The sequence below is a fragment of the Apodemus sylvaticus genome, chromosome 6, assembly GCF_947179515.1.
Source record: "Apodemus sylvaticus chromosome 6, mApoSyl1.1, whole genome shotgun sequence".
In the NCBI taxonomy this organism is placed as follows: domain Eukaryota; kingdom Metazoa; phylum Chordata; class Mammalia; order Rodentia; family Muridae; genus Apodemus; species Apodemus sylvaticus.
The window spans coordinates 68,642,200-68,653,942 of record NC_067477.1 but is presented as its reverse complement, the minus strand read 5'-3'; positions in this window follow the sequence as shown (position 1 = coordinate 68,653,942).

Sequence of the window (11,743 nt, the reverse complement as noted above, 5' to 3'; positions counted from 1 at the left end):
GCCAGTAGTCTCGTGAGGCTGGCAAAGAAAATCCTATTTAAGCAGCAAGAAAGTGTTCAAGGTCAGAGCCGGACCTTCTGCATGCGTAGCTCTGACTGAATAAGGAGGCTGGCCCTGGACCTCTTGTGAATAACTCATTATGGGGAGAGAAAATTTAAGAATGCATCCGCGTCTGCATTGAAAGCTCGCCTCTCCGGTCTAGTCACGCTCCTTCTTTGCTATCCACTCTGCAGGAAGGACAGAGACAGCAAGGAACTGGAGATCTGGAGTCCAATCCAGTTCTGCTACTCCATCACTGCAACCTTGGCAGAGCCACCTAAACTGTTCTGAGTAGTTTCCTCATCCCAGAAAGAGGAAGAGCTGCCTCACTCTGGTTACAAAGAACAACCGGGTGAGCACGTAGCACAGGCCTCAGGCATACAGGTATCCTCTGAGGACTCAACTTGCCCATTGTTGTAGGGTTCCGGATGTGACTCTTTGCCTCTCTCTTTGGCCTTGCAAATGCAGAGGCAATGACCCATGGTGAATAAAAGGTGCCTTTTAAAGGGTCCAGGGATCCAGTGAGAAGCACCACATTAAAGTCATGTTTGGACAGGGCAAGATTAACAGGCCTGACAGTTGAATGTAAACCAGCACGAATTATTCAACGGGGTTCGAGTGTAGACTTCAAGTGTGGTCTCAGCTTGAAGGAAGCTGTAGGTTGCCACTCTGTCTGATACGTCTCTAGCCAACCCCACTGGCCAATGTTCTTTCCACACTGCACAAAAAATCTAGGGCAGAAGCCAAGTTAATTTTGAGTTATTTTTTATTATAGCTTTGCTGAGTACAACCCTAGATGTACCTGGCATGCCAACTCCTGTCTTACACAAAGTGCTGACCAGGCATGGGCAGCTTTCTAAGCACAGAAAAAAATTTCAAGACCAAATGGCTAAATTCAGATGACCTAACCTCTAAAAAAAAAAAAGAAAGAAAAGAAAAAAAAAAGAAAAAGAAAAAAGGAGTTACTTATAGAAGAAAACCAAAATCATGTCCGAATTGATAATTCATGATTCAGACAGCCCACAATTTAATTGGCATTAACTACTCTACTAAAGAGTTTTAAAATGTACTTAGGTACGGCGGTTTATTTCCATGAAATTGGATCTTTGCTCCAAAATTCAATCTCCTTCTGCGGACTCTGCCCTATTCAGATGATGTAACGGTGAGGTAGGCTCTTAACATTTCATTGCCAGGAATATAAGTGAAATTGATCAGATTATTTGCCAAATTATGTTTCTTCGGCGGGACCAAGTCCTCCCCTAAGTGGGCCGTGAAGGCAGGGGACAGGAGAGGAGACACTGAGAATCACATTTTCCAGTGTGATCTCGCAGGCCTCGGATCAGTCAGGGAAAATTAGTATGTATAAAAAGTGATTTGTTGTGTGGTTTATTAGTTTAGGGGACCTTTGTCTGGGAAAAAATAGGCGAAGGCTAGAGAGTCATGGCCCTTGCGGGGTCAAAATAATTTGAAAATGAAAGATACAAAATACAGAGATTAGACAGTAACGAGCAGTTAGTTGTTAAGCCCTCTGTCCCAGGCAGCTGCGAGAATCAGGAGCGGGGTATGTATACCCCGTGCCACTGCACTGGGCAGGCCGTTCGTTCGTTCGAGGATTGCGTGAATGCTGTTAGTAATAACAATAGGCCCAGGTCCAGAGCTTGGGCCTACTTTCCACTTGAGCCACAGGATGTCTCTCTGCTCCAACAGAGCCTTAAGACTGAAGTGAACTCCAGACCGGATTCCTACCAGGACTATTCTAATCTGGCTCCATCTCACTCTCTGGCTGATTCTGGCTTCACCTGCATCTAGCCTGGTCTCTCTGCGACCTGTCTCTGTAAAACTGTCCCTGTAAAACTTGCCTCTGAACTCCACTCCACTGCCCCTCAACTCATTGACTCAGCTGAACTGACTGACTAGAACGCAAGAGATCTGCTTGCCTCTGACTGCTGGTATTAAAGGCATGTACTCACAAGCCCAGACCTACATTTTTCTTCATCTGAAACTTGCTCTATGCCAGGCTGGCCTTGAACTCAGAGATCTGCTTGCCTCATGGGATTAAAGGCACATCTGTATTCCAGCCAGATCACATAGACCTAAAAGGTCTTTGGATGTGGTCCCTTGCCAGAGCAGACAAGTTACTGGATTAAAATTCCTCCACAAACAGGCCTCCTGGCCCAGAAGCTTCTGGAATTCTACCTTTCCACCTCCCATGCCGCTATAGAAGCACTATGATTACAGATGCATGTCGCTGTATCTGGATTTACATAAGTCCTGAGGATTTGAACTTGGGTCTTTAAACTTAAACAATAAATGTGTTACCCATTCAGCTATCAATCTTGTTTTTTATTAAATTTGTTCATTCTCTGTGTGTGTACTACATGCATTTGCCATGGCATTGGTGTGTGGAGGTTAGGGGACAACTTGGTAAAATCAGATCTCTCTCTCTCTCTCTCTCTCTCTCTCCTTTCACCATATAGGATCTGAGGATCAAATTCCAATCAGCAGACTTGGCAGCAAGCCCCTGAGCCCACTAAGCCATCTCAGTGTACCTTCCATTTCTGCAGTATTGGCTTCTCAGATACAGGGCTCATGGCTGGTAAGTCTCCTCCTCCTCCTCCTCCTCCTCCTCCCCCTCCATCATCCTTCATTACCATGTGCCGCTAACTTCTGGTCTTGATGACTCTAGATCTGCTGTCACTCATTCGCTCTTCCTGAGCAGGTACTGCATTCACCTCAGGCTGTTTAAAGTTTTATTTTCCTCTTTTTTTTGTTTTTGATTTTTTTGGAAGTTAAGTTACTGGTGTTTTATTGTTAATTTGCTTTGGTTTAATCTTTAGCTATGGGATTTTGAGGCTTTTTTTTTTTTTTTTTTTTTTTTTTTGGTCTGTCTGTCTGGCCAAGTTTGGGAGCTTGATAGACACTATCTGAGGACTTTTGGGCCCTGCATTCTGTCCCCATTAATGCTGATAATATGAATTTTAGCCATCTAGGTGTTCAGGTGAGTGTCTCCCTCTCATAGATCACTAAGGCTCTGAATGGCCTGTCCTCTGTTTGTTTACCTCTGGGTTTTACACTCAATATACCCTGATACCCTTAAGTCCTCAGGTTCTAGGTACTGTTGTCTTTGGTTTAGTACCGAGTCTGTTCAACGAGGTTTTTGTTCGTTTTTCCTTAAGATTTATTTTAATTTTTTGTGCATGGGTGTTTTGCTTCATCTATGTATCTGCATTATGTGCCTTGTTGGTGCCCAGGGCAGCCAGGAGAGGGCGCCAGATCCCGTGGAACGAAAGTTATGGACCAATGCAAACCATTGATGTGTGCTGGGAACAGAACCTGAGTTCTCTGCAAGAGCAGCAAGGGTTGTTGAGCACTGAGCCATCTCTTCAGGCCCTGGCCACTGAGCATTTTATTTTAATTGTATCTTTTCAGTTCTGAAATTCCTATATTTTACCACATCTATTTCTTTGCTGAGATAATTATTTCATTGTTTCAAGGGAATCTGTTGACATATTCTTATTGTAAGCCTTTGAATCTTTGTGAAATAATGTCTACAGGGTTATTTCGGTCTTTGCAGCAGGCAGTCTTTTTTTTTTTTTTCTCACAAAATGTGTAATTGTCCTGACTTTTGATATGACTAGTGGATTTTCATTTTTAATCCTAGACATTTTAATTACTCTGCTAGGGGACCCTTGGGATTTCGATCACCTTTGGTGTTTGCTCTATGCCTCGTCCCCCATCCCACCCCTGTCTCTCCCCCTCCTCCCCTCGTCCCCCATCCCACCCCTGTCTCTCCCCCTCCCCCCAGTATTCACATACCTGACTGAATTGTGCTTGCCCACCTAGTCCCATGCTGACCGAAGCTCAACAGATGACACTCCTCAAACAGTGATGTTTTCACTTCTCTAAATCCCTAATCCAGTCAACAACTAAAGTGAACTAAGTTAGGCCTTGGCCAGGGTTGGGGTTGGGGACATGGCAACTTTGAGACAAAGTCAGAGGTGCTTAGGGCACCTTCCAGAGACAGACAGACAGACAGATAGACAAAAAACAAAAACAAAAACAAACAAAACAAAACAAAAGCCTCAAAATCCCAAATGCCCAGCCCAGGAAGAGCCATGCATGAGCTCCTGGCCAGTTAGGACACCTGTCCCACGGCTAGGCTACCTAGCTGTCCTGGCTCAGCCGCCAGGCTGCCTGGTGGCATTCCTGAAGTTTTGACTGCAACCCCACGCTGCTTTCAAACCTCCAAGCTGCCTCTTAGAAACCAGGTTCTCCAAGGAGACCTCTGAGATGCTGTTTGTCTACCTTTCTCTCTGGATCAGCAGAGCAGTGGGTGGTCCCTTACTTAGAGAGAGACAGTTCCATGCTGGCTAGGTACCAGTGAAGCAAGTCTTTGGCCTGAATGAATAGAAAACCAGCAGGCCAGGACCACCAGTAGACACGGTATGACTTTATCTCAGCTAGCTCTCTGGCTTAGACTCCGGGCTCCAAGCCTTGTGGGAAGCCTGGCTACTGCCAGCCACAGTGGCTTCGCACCTATCAGTTGCCACCTCTCTCTGAAGACCTCGATGCCATGTTATCTCTTGGCCTGAAAAGCTCAAACAACAGGAACTTCCTAGAGTTAAAGTTGGCCTGTCCACCAGCTGAGGGCTCTTTTCAGTCTAAAATTACTTACTTTTATACATTTCGTTTTACATTCTCCGTACAAGTTGCCCATTTGCATCAATAAATCTAGGCACTGGGCAATTCATGGAAAGTGTGGTCAGTTTCTGATTCTGTGTATCTATCTCAGGAGAGTGTAGGCCTAGTATTAAACTTGGTGTTCGATAAAACACACAGTATAAAAAGATAAAGATAATTTCTAAAACATTTCTCAGTCATTGTATATTCTAGGGAAAAAACCAGAGCTGCATAATCTGACATCTGGGAATGTCACACCTTCGTGTGAGAAGGGATATTTGGCATTGGTGTTTTGCCTGCATGTGTGCCTGTGTGACTGTGCTGGTTCCTCTGGCACTGGAGTTACAGACAGTTGTGAGATGCTCTGTGGGTGCTCAGTCTTGAACCCAGGTCTTTCGGAAGAGCAGCCAGGACTCTTAACCTCTGAGCCATCTCTCCAGCCTAGAGATTATTATTTTAGATAAACTGCCCAGTAGAGAGCCTCCGTCCCCTGTATCTCTGCCCAGATCCCGAGGCTACAAAGCCTTGTTTTTATGTGGGTGCCTCTGACCTCAGATTCTTATGCTTTCACACCTTGAGTCCGCCTCCCCAGCCTGCATCACTGTGAGATTTCTCTAGCTCACCAGGTGTACCTTGGCTTGTTGCACACTGTTGTGAAGGGTATGTACTGACTTCCCCAGGCAGTTTCATGCTTGATAAGCATCTGAGCATTTCCTAGTTGGAGGTGCTATGAGAAGCAGTGCTTAGCAGTTTTGGATTCGTCTCTGTCACTGTCTTTCATGATCTACTTCATAGAAGCCCACACACACTGTTGTAGGGTTTTACTGCTGTGAACAGACACCATGACTAAAGCAAGGACAACACTTAATTGGGGCTGGCTTACAGGTTCAGATGTTCAGTCCATTATCATCAAGGCAGGAATGTGGCAGCATCTAGGCAGGCATGGTGCAGGAGGAGCTGAGAGTTCTATCTCTTCATCTGAAGGCTGCTAGCAGAATACTGGCTTCTAGGCAGCTAGGATGAGGGTCTTAAAGCTCACACCCACAGTGACACACCTACTCCAGCAAGGCCACTCCTACTCCAACAGGGCCACACCCTCTAATAGTGCCACTCTCTGGGCCAAGCATATACAAATCATCACAGATATAATTGCCGAATCAAAAGGTGTGTGTGCATGTTTGCATATGTGTGTGCATGTACCTGTCCAGCACTGTAGCAAAGTTAGCAATGCTCATGAAGTGGATAAGAGCCTTCAACTTTCCTATACTGACACGTTTGGCCACCAGTGTCCAGCCATCCCTTCGTGTTCCCTTCTTGTTATTGTGCATGTGGTTTGCCATCAGTTGTCTTCTGTGATGTTTTTATTTTATCTTGCTTCAAGGCTTCCTGTGTATGCTCTTTAGGGTACATATGAAGTTCACTCTTAAGCATATAGACTAGGGCTCTGCCTCCCGAGCTGCAATGGTTACCATCATGCACTGTGGAGCTTCCTGCTTAGTAACAAGTCGCCCATGAGCCCACAGATCCACCTACCTCTGCCTCCTGCGTGTGGGGATCAATGACATGTGCCACCATGTCCAGCCACACAGAGTGATTAAGCTTACCCAAAGTTCTATCATTTCCTAGAGAAAATGGTTACAGCCCTTTCCACAGGCCTTCTTGGCTAGGGAGTCACTGAAAAAGTTCTAACTGCTGCAGCTCACCAACCAATGCTCCCTGCTCTAAACAGGCCCTGTTTTATGGACCACCATCATCTTTCCATCTGGTTTGAGATGGACTGAACAATAACATTGAACACCATCTTCCCATTCTGTTTCAGGACCCTGAGCAGGCCCAGACACTCTTCTTTATGGCCTACATTAGAAGGTCTATCTGACAATCCCTCCAGGAGCTAGCCTCCTGCCTGGTATAAGCACAGTGTCTTGAAGTAATAGCAGAGAGGACCCTGGGGCACCTATTGCCTGGTCAATGCCATGCAGACCCCACCTGTGCTTTGCGTCAAGATCCATGAATTGAAATAAGTCATGCGTGGTTATGATAAACACACATCACACTGTAATCTGCCTTTGGTCCATCATAGGGACTGCTTTGCTGCTCTGAGAACACACAGCCTAAAATAGCTCCTCACCAACATGCCTGGTCCGAGGCACTCTTCTCTCCGTCACCCTACCTCTCTCATACTTCTACCAGGGGAAGCTTCCACACAGAATGCGTGTTTCCGGAATCCAAGAGGTTTAGTTAGCGTTTCTATTGCTGCAACTAAACACCATGACCAATAAGCAAGTTGGGGGAGGAAAGGGTTTATCTGGCTTATACGTCCACATTCCTGTTCCTCACCAAAGGAAGTCATCACAGGAACCCAGATGGGGAAGGAGCCTAGAGGCAGGGGCTGACAGAGAGGCCACAGAGGGGTGCCGCTCACGGGATTGCTCCCCATGTCTTGCTCAGCTGCTTTCTTATAGGATCCAGGGCCACAGATCCCAGGGATGGAACCACTCACAAAGGACTGGGCCCTCCCCTGTCAATCACTAACTAAGAAAATGCCTTAGAGCCAGATTAGATGGAAGCATTTTCCCAGTTAAGGTTCCCTCCTTCTAGATAACTCCGATTTGTGTGTCAAGCTGACACAAGACTAGCCAGCACACAAAGAAAGAAAAAAAATGGCTCCAGAGAGTTTTAGACTTGACCTCTGATCTCTGAGGTCCCAGCCTCTGGCCACAAAAGGCATTACAGCTATATCTGAAAGTCTGGCTATGAACTTACAAGATTCTGTGATCAAACTCTTTGTGCCCAAGAACAACTGCTTAGCATCCCTAAATCCAGTGTGTCCTCTGTAAGGTTGATGTCTGTGGGCTGCTGTGAGGATGTGTCAAGAGCCTGGTATACAGTCTCTCATAGTGATGGACTCCTCTCCCCTCTGAAAACATGATGGACACTTTAGATGCCGTACATGAGCAAGCTGGCTTGGTTAGCTCAACACCCACTTCTCTTGGGTAGGAATCCAGAGGACCTAGCAATGTCTCCTGAGCAGCATGAACATGGCCCTCCACAGGGAAGCCAGCCAGGCTCTGGGCTGGCCCCTCTGTGTGTCCCGAAGACTCACCGTCTCTCTGGCAGTCACGCCTACTTAGATCCACCTATTTGCTTGGCTTCTCCCTACAGACTCCCTGACAACGCAACCTCCTTCCCCACCTGCTGGCTTTATAAACCAAAGGGCTGGCTCAGCAGTTACCTGCTCGCCCGAACGTGCTCTGACCCCACGAGCAAGCTGCTTGCTGTCTCTGGCTCTGTTTCCCATGTGGGGCTGTCTGGGACTTACCTGGTGGCCATGGTTCCGGAGCATGATGTGGTGCAGTGGTAGGCATTCCTGAGACAGAAGGAATGTTTTGCTAAGCCAGTGGGAGATGGCTTGGCCATGCCCTTTGCTTCACAAAGATCTAGAGACACTGTCAGATTGAGACCTGTCATCTCCATCACAGCAAACACCAGGAACTCTCTGCAGTCTCTCAAGCATCCTTTGACCTTCAGCAAGGACACCTGGGCAACGACACCCGGGGGGTTGGGAGGCTTGTTCCGGCCGCCTTCTATCACTCTTCCTAAATTCAGACCGTCATCAGGCCTCGGAGACTTGTCTTCTACCACGGGCCATATTTAATGGATTCAGTGTCACTCTCAGCAGCTCAGGCAGAGATTAGAACCCTCCGTTCAGTTCAGGACAAGATGCAACCACTGCTAATTCTAGGGAACTGCTCCCAGCCTGGAAAGTGCCTGAAGAACTCTCAGATACCTCACTCAGCAGGATCCGTCAAAGACTCTACCACTGACAGCCACGGCCTTGTGGCCATCATGGCTTCCTGCTATTCTTGTCCCTGCTGTGGGTAACTTATCCAAGAAGCAACTTGAGGAAGGGTTGCTTTGGCCCTGGGCTTTTGGAGGATGGAGAAGGCCTGGTAGTGTGCTCAGCATGGGTCAGAGGAACTGGTTTACCTGTATTGACAATTTCCTGGGCCTCATAGGGACCAAACAGCTTCAGCTGGACCCCACATCCAAGGGGTTCCCAACTTCTCAAAAAACTATGCAATCTAAGCAGACTGAAGAATTAGGGTTCTGCTGCTGTGGTGAAACACCATAATCAAAAAGCAACTTGGGGAGGAAAGGGTTTGTTTTTCTCTTATACTTCCAGGTAACAGTCCATTTCTGAGAGAAGGGCAGGAACTTGGAAGTAGGAACTGAAGCAAAGGACATGGAGGAATGTTGCTTAGGGCTAGCTCAGCCTGCTTTCTTATATTACAGCACCCAGCACCCAGCACCCAGGACCACCAACCCAGGGATGGCCCCACCCACAATGGCCTGGGCCCTCCCCCATCAATCACTAATTAACAAATGTCCTACAGGCTTGCCCACAACTTGGTGTTATGGAGGCAAGTTTTTGGGTTTTGTTCTTTTGTTTTTTTTTTTAAGATTTATTTCTTTATTATATGTAAGTACACTTATAATACAGATACCCCAAAAGAGGGCATCAGATCTTGTTGCAGATGGTTGTAAGCCACCATGAGGTTGCTGGGATTTGAACTCAGGACCTTCGGAAGAGCAGTCAGTACTCTTAACCACTGAGCCATCTCTCCAGCCCCCTTGTTTTTGGTTTTTAAATTGAGCTTCCCTCCTCTCAGATGACTGTAGCTTGTGTCAAGTTGACATGAAACCATCCAGAACAGGGCCCAAAGGTTCATGAGATAATGCGGGACATTTCATATTCACTCCATACCAAAGACCTTTCCCACTTTACAATAATGAAAGCAACCATAGCATTGATAATGATGGGCGGATGCTTTGTGCTTCTGTGGATTATAGACACTGTTGTTTACTAGGTAGGAAGCATACGTTGGGTGCCTTATGGCATGGACCCTAAAATTCTGCAACATCTGGCTTGCACAGACTTTATCTCAACACTCAAGAGTATTCAAATCTTCACTTTAAGCTGTGATTGTTTTTTAAAGGATCAGAGCCTCCGATCCTATGGGTGCCTGTCAAAAAGTTGTTTCCAAGGTGTCCCTGAGCATGTGGTGCCTCAGAGGGGGACAAATGCATTACAACTTCCCCCTGAGACCCTCATCAGAAACCTGGGACTCCAACGACATGTGTCGATGTACTCTAAACGAACAAGAAGCCGACCAACTCAGCTCCCATCCAGGCCCAAATCCAGGGCTCTGAGTCGGTCCACCCCAACTTCTACCCCATCTATGAACTGCACGAGCGAGTGAGGAAGACCGCCCTGCAGATCCAGAGCTGCAGGAGCTCCACACCACAGGGCAACAGCAGGATAGCCAGGAGGAGTCCTCTTGAGGATCCAGGATTGATAGTGTAGCGGAAGCCAGAGAGACTCATTGCAATGAACATTTGTAACTAAAGCTGTTTGGGCAAAGGGTATACTGTGTAACATACCATGACATCACACTTTTCATGGTGAGATAGCTTTTTGTTGGATTTATTTATTTACTTATTCATTTATTTATTTATTTATTTTTGTTCCTTTTGCAGGAGGGGTTGCAAGGGTGAAGGAAAGATATGAAGTGATATGAGTGGATTGGGGTGCATGTGTGTGTGGAGAAAACCTGTGAATCCTGAGTTCCATCCACACAAGACGTGTCCTCCCTATGGACATTGGAGATAAAGCCCTTTCTTGTTCTCAAAAAAAAAAAAGCCATTTGAGTCATTAATAAACCACAGAAAAGCCGGGCAGTGGTGGTGTATGCCTGTAATCCCAGCACTCTGGGAGGCAGACGCAGGCAGATCTGAGTTTGAGGCCAGCCTGGTCTACAGAGTGAGTTCCAGGATAGCCAGGGCTATACAGAGAAGCCCTGTCTCGAAAACACCAAATCCAAAATACCAAAAAACCAAAAAGAAAAAAAAAAATAAACCACAGAAACTGACTTCTTGTACCAAAGGAACTTAGCCAGCTAAGACTAATGTTCCAGGAGCTGCACGGTACAAAGAAGGCTGCAGTGTGTACTGTGTCCTCTGCTGCCCTCACATGCCCAGGGGAAGGACTGATCCCAGTCCTCAGAGGTCTTCTCTAAGGGCAACACGGCCATCACGACTGAACTCCAGGACCTTGTCACCTAGATGCCCCACGTCTTTATTCTGCTGTGTAGGGACTGAAGTTTCAACAGGGATCTAGGGGGACACATGCTCACACCTGACGCCACAGCTGGCTCCCCCTAGACCTGGGAGTCTTTCTGCTCAGCTGGACAGTAGGCAGGAACTCAAAGCAGAAGGTGCTAACGGCAAGGGCAGGGCAAGCATCAGTTTAAGTGCTCTTCACAGGTGGGTACAGACGGGGATCAGCAGTTCATACAGACTATGGCTCCCCTTCAGAATCCTGTCACTAGCGTGGGATGTTAGTAATCCTGAAAAGGCAGTCACCATTTTTACAGAACCCTGAGATGCTGGATACATGACCCATCTACCTACCTTCCTCACTGAGGTTTTAAGATTCTCTTACCGTTTCACAGCCATGAAACTGCAAAAAAAAACTCTGCTCCTCGTGTCAGGGTTGTGTGGGGAGCAGCTCTGCCCGGGTACGTGTGTAGAGCAGATGAAGTCTTGAGTGAAGGTGTTTTGCTGATGTGGGCATGGCCATGTCAAGGGTCCAATGCCTTAGACCCATGGGATTGGCAAAGCCTGCCCTGTATAGGTGAAGCTCAGAAGGAGGGCAAAATGCTAATGTTGACAGTGTGTGCGAGCATGAGACTGTCTACTGTGTGCAGCTGCCTCTTCTCAGAAGAGGGCAACTTGAGTCTGCGCCCTTACAGGGAGCTACTAAGATGAGCTAACTCTAGTGTTGTACATAACAAGGCCCTGTTGTTGTGTAGGAGGACAAAGCACTGCCCGCCTGATCCCAGCTTAAATGTCCGTCAGTTCTTTTTTCATTCTATTTCAGTTCCCAGTCAGATCAAGTCCCGGCTGTGTGGGGCATGGCACCCATGCATGAGGCACTCACCATGACTAGAATTTTCTATACTCT